We start from the raw sequence: 22,224 nt of genomic DNA, 5'->3' as shown, positions 1-22,224 counted from the left end.
CGGATAATCCTCGACAATGCCTCTGTAACATCTCGGATACGGGCCCCTGGCAGGCAGCATACCTCCCGGGATGAACGGTCAGGGCGACAGATGGGTGTCTCCGTCCCCCTCAGCAGAGAGTCTCCAACCACCACTACCCTACGTTTCTTATTATCAGTGGTGGCAGCAGACCTCCCAGCCTTAGGGATACGAGGCTTCGCCTCCTTAACTGTTGGGGGTGATTCCTTCTCTCCTGTATCAAGAAGAGCATAACGGTTATCTATTACCATAGCAGGAGGGTTTGCAGCAGGGGTGGAGCACTGCCTGCTGCCAGAAGTAACCAGCTGCCAGTGTCCACCCTGAGCCATCTCCTCCTCCACTGGTGTGTCGGTAGTCCTGTGAACTGGGACAGCTACGTCAGCTGTCTCCACATGGATACTGTCCAGGAATTGCTCATGGATATGGATGTTCCTCAGCCTAGCCACCTCCTCCTGTAGCTCTCCCACCTGCTGCCTGAGAGATTCCACCAGTAGGCACCTTTCACATTGGATGCCACCCCCAGCCTGGATATCAATAAGTGGAAATTGCAAGTTACAGTCTTTGCAAGCCCACACCAGAATCTGGGTAAAAGCATCCATGCTCTGGTGCTCTGTCTGCTACAGGCGCAGGTGTTGCGGGACCTCCTCACAATCGTATGCCTCCTTCTGTCAAACTCTCTCAAATTCCCGTCTGCAGCTCCCTGTCCGCTCTGCTCTGCTTTAAACAGAAAGGTTTTGGATGTGGCTTGGTTTATAGGTTCAGGGGACCAATGGGTCACAGATGAGACCAACAAGGGACCCCCACTCCCTTCCTAACTCCCTTGCGAAACTCCCTGTTAGCAGCTCCTGTTCGCTAAGCTGCTTTTACAGACTAACATGGCTACCCCTCTGATACCTAGCTCCATTGCCGCTCTAACTCCAAAGTATGCGGATCCTGATACACACACACACACACACACACAGCCTCCCATTCTCCCTCCCTCGCCCCCCGCCCCACCTGCAGTGAGAGCTCCCTATGGGTCGTGCCTCTGTGCAAGCAAAGCCCTAAGCTCCCAGACTGGCACTGCTGGGCAGCTCCCTGCCAAGCCTGGGGGCTACCTGTGGGGGTAACCCCTGGCTCAGGCTCCTGGCCTGGTGCTCTCATTGGCTTTCCAAATCCCTAGGACCATGAATCCCCCAGGCTGCTCAGCTCCCCCAGCCCAGCGCCACTTCAAACCATGAGCTGTGCTGCACCAATGCTTTGATGCCCAAAGTTCAGCAGCAGCTAGCAGAGAAGGGAGAGAAGAAGCTGCTGTTGCCCCCTCGGCTTGGGGTGTGCGCCAGCTTGGCAGACTGGGCACATGGCAGAGCTGCTCTCCAGGAGTGCCCACGCCCAAGTGCCAGCCCTGACACATACCCCACCCCAACTCACACGCACCCTCCCTTCCGGTCACACGCCACGAGCCAGCCATGGCACACCCGCCCCCCAACACACACACACACACACACACACACACACACACACACATGCTCCAGTACTGTGCGGGCATCAGCAGCTATACCCGTTTTTCAGGAGTCTCGCCTGGAAGAGCCCAAGCGTATCTGCCAGAGGCAGGGGGAGTGAATGCATCCAGGGCAAGTCCATAGCTCGTTATACGTGGCACTGCCCAGGCCAAGATCTCGAGCGCTTCCCTCACCTGGGTCTATATCATCACTGCCCTCTTAGAGGCGGGCAAACAGGCACTAGGGACTCAGCTGGTGGCAGGCAGCACAAACCCAGCCAGGCAAGGCTCCAGCTGGCTTCCTGGTGCCACCTGGCAGTGCTTTGCAGTGGGACTGGTGCTTTAGCCATTAGTGACCAGGTCTGGCCTGGGCTAGGGAGCTCTATGGCACAAGGCCATTGCTCTCCTTTCTCATGGGGCTAGGTGCGGGTTTCTCTCAGCTCTTGAAGCTGCCGGAAGGGTCTGTGGAAATCGCTCTCGTATGCACCCGGGGCTGGGCTTTGTCTCCCAGACTTCACCTCCAGCCTGCACCCCCTAGCCCTGTGCTTGGCGAGTCGGCCTTGATTCTTTCCGTGCCAATGTGCGGCCGTACCTGCTAATGGGACGCTTCTGGGTGGGGATCGGGAGCAGCCCAGCTTGTGTCATGACTGAGTCCTTCCTCCCATCTCCGGCTCTCTCCCACCGCATCCCATCTCACCGTACGGGGATGGGAAGGACCAGCCACAACCCCAGGGTGCCCAGACACAGCCCCTCAGGGCTCTGCCAGGGGCAGGAGCCACCTGCCCAGTTTGGGGCTTCACACCCACTGTGGGGTTTATTCCCCTGAGCGTCTGTCGCTGCTGCTCATCTGTCACAAGGCTCCACTTACAGCTGGTGGCGCCTCCTGTTGGCCATCATGGGGATTAGCTCTGGCCAGCTGCGGCGCCTTCCCCAGGCGGTATTTCTAGCATCATCCTCTAGTCCTGCGGACCTGTTACACCAGAAACCACAGCCTCCTATTTACGACTCGGCCCTCCAGCCAGGTCACCATACGTGTTCCCCTCTTCCCCGGTATCAAAGTCCTTCTTGACAAATGGGCTCAGGCAGTCTTCCTGCTCATCACCCTCCAGCACCACTTCATCCACAGTTGGGAAGTCTACTCCAGGTCCTGGCTCAGGGACCCTCTCATCGACGGCCAAGGTTTGACCTACCCCACACCTTGCTGCTCTTTTCCCTGAACCTTAAGAACATCAGAACAACCATACTGGGTCAGACCAAAGGTCCATCCAGCCCAGTATCCTGTCTACCAACAGTGGCCAATGCCAGATGCCCCAGAGGGAGTTAACCTAACTCGTAATGATCAAGTGATCTCTCTCCCGCCATTCATCTCCACCCTCTGACAAACAGAGGCTAGGGACACCATTCCTTACCCATCCTGGCTAAAACCCATTAATGGACTTAACCACCATGAATTTATCCAGTTCTCTTTTAAACCCTGTTATAGTCCTGGCCTTCACAACCTCCTCAGGCAAGGAGTTCCACGGGTTGACTGTGTGCTGTGTGAAGAACTTCCTTTTATTTGTCTTAAACTTGCTGCCCATTAATTTCATTTGGTGGCCCCTAGTTCTTATATTATGGGACCAAGTAAATAACTTTTCTTTATTCACTTTCTCCACCCCACTCATGATTTTATAGACCTCTATCATATCCTCCCTCAGTCTCCTCTTTTCCAAGCTGAAAAGTCCTAGCCTCTTTAATCTTGCCTCATATGGGAGCCTACCTCTGTGGCTCTCCCACTTCTCTGGCCGTGCCAAGCCCCACTCCCTCCTCCCAGGCTACTTGCCTCTAGCCCCAGACACCCCCTCTCTTCTCCCAGGGAGCGACTGCAGACTCCTTCCCTGCATCCCACTTCTGGTGCAGCTTCCTGTCTTACATAGGCCCCAACTGTTCCTGCCCAGCTGAGCCTCTGCTCATTAAATCCTTGCTCCCTGTCTCCTTCTCCAGATGCAGCCTGGGTAGTTGATTGGCCCACTTAGCCATCTTAACCCCTCCGGATCCTGTGTGCATGAACACCCCATGACGCCCTCCCAGAGTGGGGGCAGGGGGAGCCCATCTCTCTCCAGCCCCCAGGGTCAGCCTCAAGGAGAGGCTCTTATAAGTGCTTGCACCTCCCCTTGTAACTGGGACATGGGGTGCGGGGGTGACATGGGGCATAATCTCTCCTTGGTCCCTCTGTCCAGGCTGGGCTTTGCCTCTCCGGCCTGCTCCCAGACTCCGTGTTTGCTGAGCCTGCCCTAGTGGCTCGGGATGTGCAGGCACCGGCCCTGCGCTGGGTAGCAGCCTCCAGTGGGCTGGCAACACCGCCGGATGTGATCTGCCATGACTCCCATGCTCAGGACAAGCGGAGCAAGTGAAAGCTGCAGGGTCCTGAGCACCTGCCCAGGGAGATCTCCTCCCACACACCAGCTGGAGCCGGGGGACAGAGCTGCTCCTGGGCAGGGCTTGCATTAATGGGGCAGGAGAGGCTGACGCCCCAGGGGCCTGGGCCCCATCCACCCCTACCTGCCAGAGGTCATTGGAGGGAAGGAGGGAATTCCTGGCGGCTCAGCACAATCCTGGAGTCCCTGCTCCCGGGGCCATGGTGAACTGGCTGCCTCTGCCCCTGTGCAGTGAATTAGCTGGGAGCGCGTGCCGGAGCTCTGCTCTCCACACAAGGGGCTCCCCTTCCACCCCTCCGTCTCATTTCAAAGGCCCTTCAGTCTCATCTTCCTGCCTTCAATTAGCCTCCTCCCCCTGCTTTCTCAGCCCGCGAGGAGCCGGGCGGCTGACATTTCGCTCCCTGCTAAATTAATTACATTAAAATGGAAAAAAATGTGAGATTTAGGAGCCTGGCTGTATTTCAAAGGCGCTCTGGTGTTCTATAATTTATTGGCTGAAGATAGCTACATGGTGGCTAATGAGGTGTGGGGCTCCCTCCCGAACAGACCGCTGCTGGCTCCCCCGCCACAGAAAGGAGCTGGGGCCAGCGCCTGGGGCAGCACTGTGCCCTGACCCCCCTGGGAAAGAGGGGCTGCAGGGCAGGCAGGGAGCATGCCAGTCGTGGCTGTGCTGTGACCCATGGGCACCTCTCACAGTCAGATGCCAAAGCAGATTGATGTGGGGCTTAGCTAATGCTCCTTCACTGGAGGGTATCGGGGTACAAGTCCCCCAGATATTCTGGGAGTGGTTAGAATAGGGCCTCAGGGCAGGGCCGTCCTTAGGCATATGCAGCATACGCAGCTGCCTAGGGCACCATGAAATCTGGGCACCAAATTGCCCCAAATTTCATGGTGCCCTAGGCAGCTGCGTGCTACATACGCAGCAGCACCAGCCCGGGCGACCAGCCCTATCCCTCAGCCAGCCCCCCCGCAAGAGGCAGGGCTGTCCCTAGAGGGGTGTGGGGCCTTGGACAACTCCCTCCGCCCTGTCTCTTATCCTTCTCCCCTGCTCTGCCCCCAGCCCGCCCCCACATACCAGCTCTTCCCCCAGTGACCCTGCACTCACTGACAGTGGCGGGAAGTGGAGCAACCCGGCCCCAGCCCACTCCACTCTGCTAGCTCCCAGCCGTGGTGCTCTGCTTCCTGCCGCTGGTGAGTGTGGGGAAAGGATCGCCCTCCACATGCACCGGCGGCAGAAGGCGGAGAGATGCAGCCCCAGCCTGCTCCACTTCCCTTGCCCTGGCCCCAGCCATGTCGCTCGGGTTGGGAAAAGGATCGCCCCACACATGCACCGGGTGGCAGAAAGCAGAGAGACACGGCCCCACCCTGCTTCACTTCACTTGCCCGGGCCCCAGCCACATCGCTCGGGTTGGGGAAAGCACGGCCCCCGGCTCTGATCAGCAGCGGAAAGCGGAGCACTGCAGCTGGGAGCTGGCGGAGTAGAGCAGGCTGGGGACGGGCTGCTTCGCTTCCTGTTCCTGCCAGCGAGTGTGGGGGGGGATCTCTTCCCCCAAGTCCCCTCCCCCAAGCGACACAACTGGGACCAGGGCGAGAGAAGCAGAGTGGGCTGCTCTCGGCCCCCCACTAATTCCCCAGGCTATTCTGGGCCTGTGGGGCCCCCAAAAGTGGACCCCCCAGCTCCTGCCTCCCAGGTCCTGGGGAGGGGAGACCTGGGGCCCCACACAGCCCCCCTAAAGCAGGGCTGCACAGGGCACCCAAATAGCTAGGGACGGCCCTGCCTAAGGGGTAGGTCTGGACACATCCGGGACCAGCACATCCACTGTGGTTTGGCTTATTGTCACATACCTGGGCCGTGGCTTCCCCACTTTGATCCACAGTGTCCCTCCTTGAGGGTGTGTGGATTGGGGCAGGCCTCTGGACAAAGCAAAGGTCCCCCCTTCTGAGGCAGAACAGGAATCTAACTAAAACACAAAGCCAAATCTTCCACAAGAAGCTGGTGGCAGTGGTGCTGGCTTCAGAGCTGGGCAGCTGGAGAGTGGCAGCTGCTGGCCGGGTACCAAGCTCTGATGGCAGCGCCACCACCAGCTGCAGCACAGATGTAAGGGTGGCAATACCATGACCCCCTCTACAATAGACTTATGACCCCCCACGACCTCCTTTTAGGTTGAGACCCCCAAGGTTACACCACCATGAAATTTCAGCTTTAAATATCAGAAACTGTGACATTTACAATTTTTAAAATCCAATGGCCATGAAATTGACCAAAATGCACCGTGAATTTGGTAGGGCCATAACTATGACCCCAGATCCCTTTCTGCAGTTCTTTCCTAGGCAGTCATTTCCCATGTTGTATGTGTGCAACTGATTGTTCCTTCCTAAGTGGAGCACTTTGCATTTGTCCTTATTGAATTTCATCCTATTTACTTCAGACCATTTCTCCAGTTTGTCCAAATCATTTTGAATTTTAATCCTATCCTCCAAAGCACTTGCAACCCCTCCAAGCTTGGTATCGTCCGCAAACTATATAAGTGGACTCTCTGTGCCATTATCTAAATCATTGATGAAGATATTGAACAGAACTTGTAAAGCTAAGGACTTTTCCTGCAGCCATATGGTCAGGTTTGAGGCCTTATTAGGAGAGCAGCTGCCATGACCTGAGAAGCAGGAAGTCACATCCTCCCATTCCATCTAAATTACATTAAAACACTGTAATATCAGGCTGGTAAGAAGGAGACCCAATCCTAACAGCATCCACTATCACCAGATAAAGAAACAGCTCTGAAGCTGGTTAAAGAAAACGTAGTTTGACAGCAGCCTGTCTGGCAAGAAACCACTTCTCAATAGTTGTGGTTGTGAAACCTCATTTCTTTATTGTTTTGTCATTATGGTCCCCACTTCCCTATTGTTTGTCTGTTCGATCTCTGCCTGGTTCTTTGATTGTTTCTCTCTGTTACATAATTTTGCTAGGTATAAATCAGTTAAGGTGGTGGGGTATAATTGGTTAGAGAATTGTTTTACAATATGTTAGGATTGGTTAGAGCAGGGGTTCTCAAACAGGGGTTGCCACTTCTGCAGGGAAAGCCCCTGGTGGGCCGGGCCGGTGTGTTTACCTGCTGTCACGGAGTCCCCGGGCAATGCTCTGGAACTGCTCCCCACCAAGCCAGTCAGGACTTTGGGGAGCCTCCTCTCCCTTGGAGCAGACTTGTTCAGGGCAAGAAGCTCACACAGCTTCACCTCCTGGGTCTCTCCTTGGAGCATTCAGCATCCTCTGCCCCTCCGTGCGCTTCCCACAGCGAGTCCACCCCAGCGGGGTCCTGGGGAAGCCACCGGGTCCTGCACCCCCACTTTGCAGTCAGACGTGACTCTCAGCCAGCGAGTAACACAGAGGTTTATTCGATGACAGGAACAGGGTCTAAAACAGAGTTTGTAGATACAGCGAACTGGACCCCTCGGCTGGGTCCATTCTGGGGGGCAGTGAGCCAGACACCCACGTCTGCCCTCCACTCTTGACCCCAGCCAGCTCCAGACTAACAACCCCCCCAGCCCCTCCTCTCTGCTCAGCCCCTTTCCCGGGCCAGGAGGTCACCTGATCCCTTTGTCTCCAACACCTTCAGCTGGCACCTTTGCAGAGGAGGGGCCCAGGCCATCAGTTGCTAGGAGACAGAGTGCCAGGCATTTAGGTGCACTGGCCCTTTGCTCTGCCAGATATTAAGAACTGCCATGGGGACACTGAGGCACCAACCCAGTACTCAGAGAAAACATTAAGAACTTTCCCAGTTCGTCACACCTGCCCCGTCCGCAGGTCCAGCCGATCGCTGCTCTCACTGGCCAAGGATCGCTGCTCCGGGCTAATGGGAGTTGCTGGAAGCGGCGGCCAGTAAGTCCCTTGGCCCGCGCAGCTTACAGGAGCTCCCATTGGCCTGGAGCAGCGATCCGCAGCCAGTGGGAGCTGTAATCAGCCAGACCTGCGGTCGGGGCAGGTAAACACACCGGCCTGGCCCGCCAGAGGCTTTCCCTGCCCAAGCGGCAACCCCTGTTTGAGAAACCCTGGGTTAGAGAATTGTTTAATATTTCAGTAAAATGACTGGTTAAGGTACAGCTAAGCAAGACTCAAGTTTCACTCTACAAATTGGATCCAAATTTAAGGAAGCTCTTTGGAACCAAGTCCCGGACACAGCCCCAAGATCAGAGCTGCCAGACCTCAACACCCTGCCAACCACCCCGGGCAGAAGCTGGAGTCCTCCCCATGACCTGATCCGGACTGGCCATCAAGAAAAATTCATCTGCCTTATTGGGAGTGGTGAGCACTGGATGCGTAGCGTGTGCCTTCTGCTTTGGTGGCTGTTAATAAACAGAGGTTAAACAGGATATTACTGTGTGTGGTATTCAGATGTGCTTGTAATTATTAGAACTGGGAGCAGCAGCAGCTTGGTAAAGGGGTTTCCACCGTAAATAAAGTCCTGTTGAAGCTTGTTAGGACCTTGCCGGCTTGATACAACCTTGTGTAAGACTCTTTCAGTGGTAAAAGACCCCACAAACATGCAGAGTGTAAGGTTATGCCCTGAGCCCTAGGAATGGGGTACGTGCCTAAATTAAGAGGGACCCAGAATTGATCCCTGCAGGACCCACCTCGTTATGTCCTTCCAGCTTGACTGTGAACCACTGATAATTACTCTCTAGGAATGGTTTTCCAACCAGTTGTGCACCCACCTTATAGTAGCTCTGTCTAGGTTGTATTTCCCTCGGTGGTTTATGAGGTCACAATACCAGCGCCTGTTCCTCTGGGTACGGGTCAGGTGCTGGTCCCATCCTTGGTTGCTGGCAGGGAGATGGTGGCAGCAGGTGCCTGGTCTCGGGCAGGCTTGTTTAATCAGGTGATAAAGAGGCGATGCCAGGTCCCTGAAACTGGGCTCAGCCCCATGGGAACCTGGTGCCTCCCAACAGCCTCCCCTCGTAGCCTCATTTCCACAGGTGCTGAGCCGCAGCAGCTCCCATTGGTTCCAGTGGGGTTTGAGGGTGCTCAGCAGCTCTGAAAGCTGCTTTCGCAGTCCCCAGCATGTCTCCTGGGGGCGATGCCCGCTGGCTGGATCAGTGAGGCGTGCCAGGACCGCTGCCTGCCCCAGTCACTGCACTGGCATTCGAAATACCAGAGACACCCTCACCCACAGTGAGGCAGACAGATGGTGCGATCAGCTGAGCAAAGGCCCCAATCGCCCCAGTCACATGCTTTCCTCTTCTTTCCAGACAACAGGACAAGGGTCCACCATGCTCCCAGGTTGTCAGGGGAAGCCTCTCGTCCCCACTCCATGCCTGGGCCACTCTGGGGAGAGGAGTGGGACACTCAGGCACCTCCAGGATATACAGGCCCAAACCGTTCTATTCACAGGGGCTGGGACCCTCACAGGAGCCTGGATGGCCCAAGACAACAGGGCCACCATAGCTCAGGCCACTTTGGTGGGCCAAGCCCTCAGCCTCGTGGGGGGAGGAGGAGAAACCCCAGCTGGGTGGGTGAGGGGAGGGCCAGAGTGCTGGGAGCAGAAAGCCTGCTGGGGGAATGCTTCTACCCTCAGGAACCTGCCCTGGGCCAGGCGCTTGCTTAATGCCCCGGGGTGAGGCACACGGTGAGCACCAGCGCTGGGGACCCTGAGATGCCGGAGTCACTCTGATGTCTGGGGCTGACCTCTTCTTCCAGGCCCTGAAGCACGCCCTCTGGTACCCAGCACACCTCCTCTCCTCCGAGAGGGACCATCCATGTTAACCAGCACACAGCTCCCGGCCTCCCCCTGGAATCCCTGCTCACTGGAGGCTCAGAGAGAAGCCCCCCCGCCCCCAAGCTCTTCCTGCAGAGGCCAACCCAAACCCACCTCCCATCCAGGCTTCGGGGTGTAACCCCTTTCCCCCCTCCACTCGCTCAGGAGATGCATGCTCCATTCATGTCCCTGCTGTCTCCCCACCCACCTGCCCTTGCTATGGAATTGGGGGTGGGGGATATCTGCTAGCCAGCTTACATGCAGTGCAGCTAAGCAGCACCAGTGGGACCATTAACAAACCTCTTACCCCGTGGTTCTTTTTGCACTAAATCTGATTGTCCCTCTCCCGGATGCTAGTTGCTGTGGCTGCCCCCGGCCCCCTAGGCGCTGTGCTGTATCACACACAAGCGTTGCCAGCAGGCGCCGTGTCCCCACGTGCATCGCGGCAGACAGCCTGAGAATCCTTGGGAAGGTGACCTCATGCCGGGGCCAGGCAGCCTGCCATGTTTGGGGCAGGCCTGCAGCTGGGGAATCTCCTCTGAGCCCGGGGCGGAATGAGCCCGGGCACATTCTTTGTTGTACTTGAAACCAAAGATAAAGTCTTAACAAACGCAGTGGGCTCTTTGAACAGGGGATTTGGATCAAGAGCTTCTAAATACTTTAATGTTTGCTGCCTTTCCCCGCCAGACGGGCCTTTGCGGCATCCGGCACCCTCAGAGGCGTCAGCAAGAACACGGGCTCAGCTACAAAACCCAAACACAGGCCTTGCTGGGAACGAGGCCTAAGGAGCCACAGCCTGGCTGCAGGCTCCCGAGCTCACTGGAGCAGGGTCACTCTGCCTGGGGAGCGTGAGACCCTGCGGGGATCTGCACGCTCCTGGGGGCAGGAGGCAGGGGCTGGTACAGGGACCGCCTGCAGTGGGGAAGGTCTCACCAAGACCCCTCCTCGCAGAGCACTTCTACAGAGAGCAAGGGCCCAGATACCACAGTGATGGACTCGTGAGACTTGCCAGCAATTCAAGAGAAGGCTGAGCCAGGCCTGCTCCAAGCTGGGGAGTGTGAGCAGCAATCATTAGCTTCGCTCCAAAGCTATCAGAGACTCCAAGCCCCGGGCCGGATGGAGCCCTCAGCTACTGTGTAAATGGGGAGCGGCTGCTCTGCCGCTACTCCTGAGCGGCTCAGGGAACAGGATCTGCCCCTTCCCCCAGGCCCAGCCAGATAATGCTCTGTCAACAGGCCCAGCCGGGCAATGGCTGGCATACTATACAGAGGAAACCCCCTCAGGGCTCTCACACGGACAGACAGAGTGCCCGGCCCCTGCCCGGGGTAGAGCCATGCAGAGTGTTTGGATCAGTCCCCGATATACCCAACACCTGCTCCGCCTCGAGACAGGGCAGCACGTGGCATGGGCAGGGTTTGAGCCTCAATCACTGTATCGCATCAAATCAAAAGTGAGATCCGTCAAAGCAATGAAGAACTCAGCCTCCAAGGAATCACGGTCTGGGGGCAGGAGACTCCCCGGGCCTCCCGCTATCAGCTGGTGGCCTGAGTGTCATGTTCTCTATACCCAGCCTTTCCAAGGTCCCTGCCTGGGCCCTGTGCACCAGGCCAGGGAGGTGGGGCATGGCCCACAGCTACCCATGTGACTCTCACTCATGCTCTCAGCTGCTGCCTTGGGTGCCTGGGCCCAGGAGGGCAGGTGTTGACTTTCCCTGGCCTGCTCCCACCCCCTTCCCTCCTGTCCACGGCATCTGGTGCCAGGGCTACAGATTAATTCTCCCCGAGTGGTCAGAAGCCAGCAAACCCGCCTTATCTGCAGCAACCTGGGAACACAACGGTGGGAAAAGCTGAAAAACAAACACAGGCGAAAAGTTAAGAAGCTTTTGATGAATCAACAACAAAGGGTGGACTTGAGCGTGCGGCAGGTTTCCAGGAACCAGGGCTGTGCGGCGCCGGATGGCTGTGTGCTGGGGGAGGGGACCTGTGGCCCATGCAGGGTGCCAGCAAACCCCGGTGGAGAAGATGGCTTCTGCTGAGTCACGTCCTTCTCTGGCTCAGTCACCCAGCCCTCCACGTGCTGAGTCCTCTTTGTCCTCCTCTATTCACACAGGCTCTCCTTCCAGCCCACGTTCCCTTGAGCCCTATTCCCATCTGGCTTCCCTTTTACCATTGGGGGGCCCATTGCCTGTCATCCTTCTGGGCCCCCAGTCCCATGGGAGGGCAGCAAGGCAGCGGACAGCAGTGACGCAGCCTTGGCCTGGCCTGTGGGTAAGTGATGGTTGCCTCCCCAGCCCGCCGTGCTAGCCAGAGACGCTTGGGCAGGCAGGGAGAACGATACTCACCCAGAGATGCCCACCGGCGATTGGGCGGCGTGGGAGCCGTGCTGCAGCGATGGAAGTTGGCCTCAGGAGACGAGGGTGAAGCTGATGGAGCCAAGTTGCCTGCTCCGAACACAGCTTGCAGCTGAGCGCCAGGGTGGCCGTTGCGCTGCTGGGACCAGCTGCTGGCTTCTGTTCCCATTACTGGCACTCCAATAGCTCCTAGACACCCCACTCAGCTTGAGGCCCCATCGTGCCAGGGCTGGACACATGCAACGGCACAAAGACAGGGAGCTCACAGTCCGGCCACACGGCCTGCAGGGCAGCAGAGCACAGAATGGAGCCCAGACAAGCTTCTCCTGCAGCAGCTGGCAAGGACAGAGACCTCTCCACAGCGACACGGGCACTCCCCCAACCAAGGCTTGCTCACTCCTTCCCCCACAAGGCCCTAGCCTGCATGGAAGGTTGCCTGTCTCTTTGTGTGTGAGGATGCCAGGTGCATCTCAGTGGCCTGAGGAGGAACAATCACGGCTCAGCGCAGGCTAGGTCTCTAGTGGAGACAAGGCTCTGGAGCACTGCAGCTCGCATTAATCCAGCCCTGTAGCTCCGGCACGCAGGGCTGGGCTGAGGCCTCCCCTGCAGGAAGGAATGGGGATGGGAGAAGCAGGTCTTGGAACAAAAGCTTCCACCAACCACTTGCAACTACCAGGAGTTACGGGCTGGGTTTCCGGCCCTGGGCTCCCCACACTCTCCTTCCCAGCCTGGGCCCAGGAGGCAGCTGCGCTGGGGGGCCGCGAGCCAGGTGCTGAGGCATCAGGGACAGAGCTCAGGACAGGTGCTTCCTGTTCGTCCGCCATGCAGAGGGCTCCAGGGCTCACGGCCTTGCCATCAAACCGGTTCGCCCGGGTTCTGGCAACGATGGAGAAACAAAGCGGCAGCCGGGCCCTGCCGTGTGTGCCCAGGAGGACGAGCCTCACCCACTCTGGCTAGTTGCAGCGTGCCAGCCGGAGCAGTGAAAAGACTCGTCTTTGGGGCAGGGCACAGGCTGGGGAGCCCACAGTGCTGGGAAGCAAAGATCCATATGCAGCAGGGGCAGGGGGTGGGCCGCACTGGGGCTTGGCTGCCCTGGCGGTGCGGACACAGTGGGCTCTTTAAAGACCAGGCCACTTTACTACAGGTGGTCATTCCTTCGAGCCAAAGGTGGTGGGATGGGCAGGAAGGACCAGCTGCAGCCGCCCCTGGGCCAGCCTAGGCCACAGGAGAGGTGGGCAGCTAGAGCCCATGGCTCTGTAGCCCTCCCAGCCATTTGCTGCTCGGAGATTGGCTGCACAGGGCTCTCTGGGCCCGGTTCCGGCAGCTGCTGCTTCCAGGCCTGGGAGCGAGCCGCTCTCCCCTGGGCTGCACGAGCACAGAACTGACCCAGCGGGAGGGCGGCTCGGTCCCGCATTGTGACGGGCCAGGCACTCAGGCCCCGCACTGGCTGCCGCAGCCGATAAGGGGAATTGGGCTTGATTGAAAGACCAGACACTTCTCAAAGTTCTTCACTGTAATTAACCTCTAAGAGCAGCCTCCGCGGCCCGGGAGATCCGCATGCAGCGCACGTGGATTAGCCAGGAGGAGCTCAGAGATTGCAGGCAGCTCACCTGAGCTCTTCTTCATCAACGGTGTGAGGTACAGCGCCCCCTGCTGGGACTGGAGTAGCTGGGAGCGCCCCCACAGCCAGTGTCTGCCCTGCCCCCCTACAGCACCCCCTGCTGGGAGAGGCTGGGACTGGAGTAGCTGGGAGCTCCCCACAGCCAGTGTCTGCCCTGCCCCCTGCAACACCCCCTGCTGGGAGAGGCTGGGAGCTCTCCCCCAGCCAGTGCTCCTGACCTGCACCCTACAGCGCCCCCTGCTGGGAGAAGCTGGGACTGGAGTAGCTGGAAGCTCCCCCACAGCCAGTGTCTGCCCTGCCCCGCCTACAGCGCCCCCTGCTGGGAGAAGCTGGGACTGGAGTAGCTGGGAGTTCCCCCACAGCCAGTGTCTGCCCTGCCCCCCCCACAGCGCCCCCTGCTGGGAGAAGCTGGGACTGGAATAGCTGGGAGCTCCCCCACAGACAGTCTCTGCCCTGCCCCCTGCAACACCCCCTGCTGGGAGAGGCTGGGAGCTCTCCCACAGCCAGTGCTCCTGCCCTGCCCCCCCTACAGCGCCCCCTGCTGGGAGAAGCTGGGACTGGAGTAGCTGGGAGCTCCCCCACAGCCAGTGTCTGCCCTGCCCCCTTACAGCACCCCCTGCTGGGAGAGGCTGGGAGCTCTCCCACAGCCAGTGCTCCTGCCCTGCCCCCTACAGCGCCCTCTGCTGGGAAAGGCTGGAAGTGGAGTAGCTGGGAGCTCCCCCTCAGCCGGTGCTTCTGTCTCCCCACTGTGCAGGGTCCCCAGCACTGCCCCTGGCTCAGGAGAGGGTGACCTTCCAAGGAGAGGATGGAGCTCTCAGGACAAAGAGCCCCCAGGAAATGGCTGAGGGGCCCCAGGCTTGCCGGGGAGGAGACAAGGAAGCCCCTGAAGAAAAGAACAGGGCGAGGGCAGCCAGTGAGGAGCCGGGAGGAGGAGATAATAGATGGTGAAGTTCAGCCAGCGCTCTCACTGGAATGTGCTCATGCGAGTCCACACATGCCTGGAATGGGGATGAGAGCAGCCTCCCTGAGCCTGGCAGCAAGATGGGAGCTCAATGCAACGTGGAGAGGGGGAGGCTCAGAGCTTTCCACACCCAGCATGGGACCGCAAAGCCCCCTTCCCATGTGTGTCTGTGCATAGGCTGCGGATAAGCCCCCACAATTGCATACCTTTGTCTACGTCTGTGCGTGTGCGTGCATCTAATGCATGTGCAGCACGCGTGCACACAATGGTCTACACACACACACACACACACATACATATGTACTGGGCAAGCCCAGGGGAGTGGGTCTGGGCACTTAGCTGTGAGCATATTTTCCTGCACTCAGATATATGGGTGCACGGGAGCTGCATGAATGTATAAAAATGGGCAGGCGCACGGGTGGCCAAGAGTGCATGTGCGTGCGAGTGCTTGTGAGTGAGCGTGCAAGTCTGCGTAGCTGGATGGTGCACGTGTGTACGTGTGCGCGCACGTGTGGCTAGCTGCCAGGCGTGTGTGCGGAGGTTCCCTTGGAGGGGGGACCTGCCAGCTGCCCTGCAAGGCCTGTACCACTCCCTGGCTCCTGTCAGTCCCACATGGTGCAGGTCCAGGGAGAGGCTGGGAGGAACTGGGCCCGTTCCTGAGCTTACACTGACATCTGCTGGCTCTGGGAGCCGCTGTGTGACCAGAGCAGCCACTCCCTGCCCAGGAGCTGAGGCTGTTAGTTGCTGCCTCCTTCGGCCAAGTCAGCCTGGGGCTTCCTTCTGCCCCTTGATCTGCTGCTTCCCTCTGTGCTCCATCCCCTGGGAGTGGAGCATCCTTTCCCCTGGGTTTTCCTGCTCCCTCGTTGCCCCCTGCGCTGCGGCCCCAGGACACCAAGTGGGTCTGCGGAGGAACGCAGTGCCCTGTGTCCACGCTGAGAGTGAGCAGAGTGCATGCCATACCCCCCCCAGGAGCCCTCTCCGCCATGCCAAGCAGCCCTGCCTTGCCCTGCCCCCCCACAGCAGCCCCCTCCTCCAGGCCTGCCCTAGATCCCTGCTCTGGGGTGCTGCTGCCCTCTCCGCCATGCCAAGCAGCCCTGCCCTGCCCTGCCACGCCAACAGCAGCCCCCTCCTCCAGGCCTTGCCCAGATCCCTGCTCTGGGGTGCTGCTGCCCTCTCCGCCATGCCAAGCAGCCCTGCCCTGCCATGCCATGCCCACAGCAACCCCCTGCTCCAGGCCTGCTCTAGATTCCTGCTCTGGGATGCTGCTGTCCTTTCCACCATGCCAAGCAGCCCTGCCCTGCCCTGCACTGCCCTGCCGCGCCCACAGCTCCCAGGCCAGGCTTTCCTTTTGCTTCAGGCTCTATTTCAGATTCGCCCTCCTCATTTCTAAACCTCTGGCTCCCCCCACAGGCCTGGGCCCAGCTGAAATCCTGGCCCCGGTTACGATGGGGGCTGGCACAAAACGAGCGCCGACGGATTGGACTGACCGGCCTCCCCTCCACTGTCCTGCGCTGCCCCCCGCAGGCCTCCACCCCAACACCCATGAGGCGCAGAGCCTTCTCCTCCGCAGCTGGAGCAGCCCCTTTCTCTCTGCCTGATCCCCTGGCCTTCCGGATCCATCACCCACCTGCTGACTGTGCCTCTCCCCGTTGTGGGTTGGCCCTGTGGGTTGGCCCTGCCCAGCACCTGGGGGACGCCCCGATGCACAGGATCCTCTGCAGCTCCACACACTTTGGGTAAGGTTGTGCACAACCCCGTGCTGTGGTGCAGAGAGGGGCTGCCAGCGCCCCGCCCCAAATGGGGACAAGCTGGGGCACCCTCCCCAACCTTCTCTCAGGAGCTTCTCCCTTCTGGCCCCCCAGCTCCAGGTGAGCCAAAGCCCCAGAGGGAGGCAGGAGCCCATGGGGTGCCTACAGCTGGTCCTTCCTGCCCATCTCACCACCTCTGGCTCAAGGGATTGAGAACAGGGGTATTGGGCACCTTTGTGTTAGCCTGGCCCAGTGGCTGCCCCTGGGTGGGTCTCTCCCCAGAGGGCTTCGCTGCCTCAGGGGCAAACAGGCCACTCCCTCCCAGGCTGAGCTTGCCCACTCTGTGGGCTCCCAACTGGCCGCTGGACCCAAACCAGCAGGATGCCTCGTCACCCCGGTACCACCCTGAGAGGTGTGTAAGCTGGAGACAGGGCTGCATGGCACCGGCAGATGGGGGGTGATATGCACTCAGGACTCTCCGCTCCCCAATGCACTGCAGACCTCACACCCCACAGCTAGGGAAGGTTTGCCCAGAGATCCAGGGTTTTGTGCAGTGACGGACTGTCCTGTTATTTGATCCGCCTCTTATTGTCACTCAGAGGGGAAATCTGTTCCCTTCAGCCCACGGCTCTGCCCCCATCTCTCCCTGGCGAGTTGCCTCTGATCTCCCGCTGCATTTCCCTCTCTGCAGCAGCGCCCAGTCTCTTCCTACCCTTCGCCATCCCATCTGCTATAGTAACCAGCAGTGCAAGAGTTAATGTCAGCACTGCACCATTGTTGCTGCCCTGACCTGGGGCTAGGGGAGTTACCCCTCACAGCTGTTGGTTCAGGCTCTCAGCAGACTCAGGCAGAGGTGGCTGTGTCAGTTACCTTCAGGTAAACCATGAGGGCTGCAGACTGCCTTTGTTTCAATGACAGCCCAGCTCCTGCCCAATCTGAGTCTGTCCTGCGGGCCCCAGGCAGCACACCTGGCCTGACAGCCCATGGGCCCTACAACTGCCCCTCTGTGGGCAGGGGGACAGGAGAGACCAAGGCCAAGGGTGTGTCCCAACTGAACGCTCCTGCCCTGTGTGGGGTTCAGATCCCAAAAGGACAGGAGCAGGGAAGAACAGGGATACGGGTGGCACCAGAAGTCCATCCGCTTCTGCAGGGCACACGGCATGGACTGTGGAAAGCCAGAGGGGGCAGCAGGGGTGGAGAAGGAGGGATGTGTGTTTTGGGAGGCAGGTGAAAGGGAAGCGGGTGGGGGGGCAGTGAGCAGGGCAGGTAAAGGGAGGAGGAGAGCAGGGAGATGCCAAGGCATAGGCTGGAAATGCTGGAGGTATCCTGGCATCTCTGCAGGGCCCTACTCTCCAGCTGCCCTTGCTAGGTCCCTACTGGCAGGGCCCCAGCTGCCCACTCTGATTTACTGGAGTGGGGGTGCACACTCCACACTGAGGGTCCCCATATACCAGCACCAGACAGCTGGAGGGGGACAGCCAGCCAGAAGGGGAGGGGCAGGCTATCCTGGGGCTGCCTGGGCAGGGATGCTCTGCTCAGATTAGCCCTGCCGCACATGCTCCCCCAGTCACGGCCGGGGTGTGGGGGGCAGAAAGCCAAGGATTGTTTTGATTTATGGGCTCGGGCCCCAGCCAAGCTGGTGAGAACTTGGCAGGGAAGAGTCTGCTGAACAGTGCCAACACACGGGAGGGCAGCGGGCAGCCTCCTGCTGTCACTCAGACACCGTGGCATCTGGGAGGCACAGACAACCCTGGCCACAGAATCCCCTTCAGCAGCTGGGATGTGCAGGGCTCCAGGCAGCTGGGTCCTGTGACCTCAGAGCCCCATGCAAGCAGGGCAGGGAAATCTAGGCCACTGGGCTTGCTCATGCGTCCACCTTGCCCAGGGTTGGCTGCCCCTGCCCAGATCTCTGCCCTCGCACCCGCTAAGCCTGCCTCTTCTGTCGCTCACCTGGCCTTGCCCGTCAAGGAAAGAGCTTCGACATCCACAGCGTTCTCACTGGTTTGCTTATGTTTCTGTTTTCAATGGGTGAGGGTGCTGCGTGTCTGATCTATCCGAGTGCGTCTGTCCAGCCACATATGAGGCTTGTTGGGAGGAAAGCTACGGGGCAGGGCTGAGTTTTGGGCTGAGGTCAGGCTCCTGCTCTCTCCTCTTGGGGCAGTGAGTTCCACAGGCCGGGCCCAGCTCCTGAGAGGGTCCTGCCTCCCGCACCTCCCCCATTGGCCGATATCACTCAGCTGGTAGAGCACAGCTGTTGTACTCGCACAGGGGGTGGGCCTTTCAGGGAGCCAGGGCCGACCTCACGGAGGGCTCGGCGCGTCAAGGGAGACTCCAAACTTTGGTGGGAAGCGGTGCAGAGGGCGGGGCACCGGGGCCGTGAATTTTCTACCATTTCAAACTTTTCAGGGCACCTGGTTTAATCCTAGATCTAATTAACTGCAAATCGAGCCCAGTCTCCCCTCCTCCTCTGTAACTGCTAAACCCCACTCTCCCCTGCCAAAGCTGGGACTAGAACCCAGGAGTCCTGACTGCATTCCCCAACCTTAGTGGCAGGAAGCCTCTGCAGCATCCCTCCTGTACCGGCTGTTGACTCCAGGCCAGGCCTTCAAAGTCCCCTTGGGCAGCAGAGGAAAGTACCATCCCTGCCAGCTCCCTTTAGTTCCTCAAGGATCCTGAGCCACGCATCTCTGGGCTGTCAGCCCGTGCTGGGCACTGTGGGCCCGTGCCCAGCCACTGCCCACCGGAGAGGCTGCAGGGCACGCTGAGAGCGGGAGAATCCGGCCCGTTGTCTGAAACCCTTCTCCCTGCAAGCGCCGAAGCAGTTACCCTGGTGAAAGAGGCTGAAAATAAAGGAGAGCGAGGTGAGGGAGGCCAGGAGATGGCTAAGGAGCAGGCAGGGCCCCTCTGGGTCAGAGAGCAAAGGGGACAGCTGGACCGGCCTTGAACAGTGCCACCTACCTGGGTAGGCTTTGGGATAGCTGCTGCCTCAGTTTCCCCCACTCAGGTTGGATCTCCTGACCTTCCAGCCTGGTCTGGCTGGGGCAGCAACTTGGTCCTCTGGCCCCTTTCAGGGATCCGAGTCCAAAACAACGCCTTCGTCCTCATCTCAGACTGTGCCCAGCCCCTCTTCCCTGGGGTGGATCTAGCTGTCCTCAGCCCTCATGGCCTCCTTTGAGCCTTTTGCCCTTCTCCCTGCTGAGCAGCAGTTCCCAGGATTTCCTACCTGGAGCCTCCCTTCTCTCTGATGCCCTGCGCCTCAGCTACATGACCTCCCTGTCATGGGACTTTGCTCATTATGTGGACTGTGCCAGGGGTGGGGCTGGACTGGAGCCATCTCCCCTTAAAGGGCCAGTTGCCCTATGACTGCCCAAGCAGGAGGCAATGGGTTTGCGGCCCGGGACTCAGCCAGGGAGGAGAAGCAGCACTGCGTGGCCATGCCAAGGGGAGGCGCTAGAGAGCACCCTCAGATTGCAGGGCCCACACGTTTCTCCTGGGGAGCTCCCCCACTGCCCAGCCTTTCCCCAGCGACGCCCCGCAGGAAGGGGGAGCCAAGGCTGGGGGCAGGTGGAGCAGTGAGAAAGGAGGGCGGACTAGCGTGGAGGGGCTGATGAGGGAGACCATGGAGGGGCATCAGGAGGGGTGGGAGCCACAGGGTGATAGACTGGAGCATGGTGGGGATTGCTCAGAGCAGAGGTCAAGCGAAGGACCCTCCCCACACATGGCCAGCGCCTGCCCCCACACTCAGGAGGAGTTAGATCTGAGGTACAGGTCAGCAGAGAGGGGAGGGCAGCGGGTAGACAGATGGGAGCGCCACCTTGGCCCAGCGGATGGGGTAGGGGGGCTTCCTGCTTTGCTCAGCAAAATCCCCCAGAGCAGCAGCAATTCCCACTGCGTGTCCTGGCCCTGGTGGGGGGAGATTTCCCTGGGCCCCCAGCACCCGCGCAGGGAGGGGGGTGTAATTAGCCCAGCACGACTGGGCGACACGGGGCCGTCACTCGAACTGCTTTGAGTCCTTTCATAAATGATCATGCTGCATGATATAACCACTGTAGCATGCGAAGACCTGTCAGCAGAATTTATTGATGCCACAAGAGACCCTCAGAGTCAGTGGGAAAAAATGCAAAGATTTATGGACTCGCAAAGGCCTTTTCTTTTCCCTCCGCCAGCGCCTAAGAATCCCCCATTGTTCTCGCCACGGCACTGAGCCGGCAGGGCAGCCAGGGAGAGCAAGGGCCGGGCGCTCCCCTCCTGCCAGGGCTCCCCACAGCCCTGCCCCTGAGGGGCTGTCTGTCCTGTGGGGAAAGGAAGCCCAGGCCTCATGTATGTCCCCACAGCACGGCATCCCCTGCTCTGCTCCTGCAGGGCCCAGCTCCACCCCATGGCCCTGGCTTTGTGGATACCGCAGGGCTCAGAGCTCAGCGGGCGATGGGGCCCAGGGTGGCCTCAGGATGGCCCCCACTCCCGACTCCTGTCGCTCCAAATCCAGCCATTTAACAGAGCTTCTGTATTGTGGCTGCAGCCCTGGAGTCAGTGACCTCCCTGCTGCTCAGCACCACTGTTAACCCTCCTGCACCCCCCTGGCCTAGCATGGCAGCAGATCTCACAGGCCAAGCAGCGTCAGTGCAGAGCTGGCATGGGAGAGCTTCCTTTATGGAAAACCCAGGCTGTGGGGGCCATCCTGCCCTCAGCGGTAGCGCTGGCCCCAATGCCCGGGAGAGGCACTAAGGGGTGCTGTGCTGCAGGCACTGTCCCCACACAGTCAGTGCTGGCCCCAATGCTCCAGGGGACACTGTGCTGCAGGGAGCGGGATAGGGGCTCAGTAGGGGGCGCTCTCCCCACACAGTCACTGCTGGCCCCAATGCTCTAGGGCGCGCTGTGCTGCAGGGAGCAGGGTAGGGGCTCAGTAGGGGGCGCTCTCCCCGCACAGTCACTGCTGGCCCCAATGCTCCAGGGGGCACTGTGCTGCAGGGAGCGGGATAGGGGCTCAGTAGGGGGCGCTCTCCCCACACAGTCACTGCTGGCCCCAATGCTCCAAGGGGTGCTGTGCTGCAGGGAGCAGGGTAGGGGCTCAGTAGGAGGCGCTCTCCCCACACAGTCACTGCTGGCCCCAATGCTCCAGGGGGCGCTGTGCTGCAGGGAGCAGGGTAGGGGCTCAGTAGGGGGTGCTCTCCCCGCACAGTCACTGCTGGCCTCAATGCTCCAGGGGGTGCTGTGCTGCAGGGAGCAGGGTAGGGGCTCAGCAGAGGGCGCTCTCCCCACACAGTCAGTGCTGGTGACAATGCTCTAGGGGGCGCTGTGCTACCAAACATGTTGGCTTTGGGCTGGCATATAAACTGGGGCTGGCAGAGGGAGCTGGGCTCCTTGTGACATTGGGGTGTCTCATCACCGCCTCCATGGACCCTGCGCCTCTCTTTCGCAGGTGCCATCTGTCCCCATTGCACCCAGCCCCCTGGACCTCCTGGTGCCATTAGCGCCCATCCCTGGGCCTGATGTGGAACATCCTAGATGGAGCACACACACCTACCCCCATGCTCCCCTAGGAGCCAGACTCGCTGGCCACGGCTCCGGTACAATTACATGCTGGCCCTAATGGGAAGCAGATGCGCTGGAGACGGGGCGCGAGGACAGAAGCAATGTCCGGAAGAGAGGGAGCGTGCAGCACGGGAGCCCTGGTCACATCCTCCTGCAGAATCAAAGCCAGATGGGCCAGGGCAAGGGCCGGAGCCAAAGCAGGACAGGCCAGGGGCCGGAGCAGCAGCCAGGGGAAGGGATAGGGGCAGAGGCAGAGCTCGAGGGGCCATGAGAGGGCACAGGACTCAACAAGGGAATAGGACAGGGGCCAAGGCTGGAGAGGAAGTCAGGGCCAGAGAAGGGGCCAG

At 59.6% G+C, this 22,224-nt stretch overlaps 1 long non-coding RNA gene across 1 annotated transcript; it reads left to right on the top strand.

Annotated features, from left to right (window-relative positions):
• Positions 1-559: 559 nt before the first annotated feature.
• Positions 560-21,981, top strand: LOC115657099. The gene is made up of 3 exons (XR_004001875.1): positions 560-649; positions 18,000-18,005; positions 21,969-21,981. It is a non-coding gene; the product is annotated as an uncharacterized LOC115657099 (long non-coding RNA).
• The last annotated feature ends 243 nt before the right edge of the window (positions 21,982-22,224 follow it).

This window comes from Gopherus evgoodei, chromosome 9, assembly GCF_007399415.2.
Source record: "Gopherus evgoodei ecotype Sinaloan lineage chromosome 9, rGopEvg1_v1.p, whole genome shotgun sequence".
In the NCBI taxonomy this organism is placed as follows: domain Eukaryota; kingdom Metazoa; phylum Chordata; order Testudines; family Testudinidae; genus Gopherus; species Gopherus evgoodei.
Note: the sequence above shows the minus strand (reverse complement) of the source record. Positions and strands in the feature narration are given on the sequence as shown.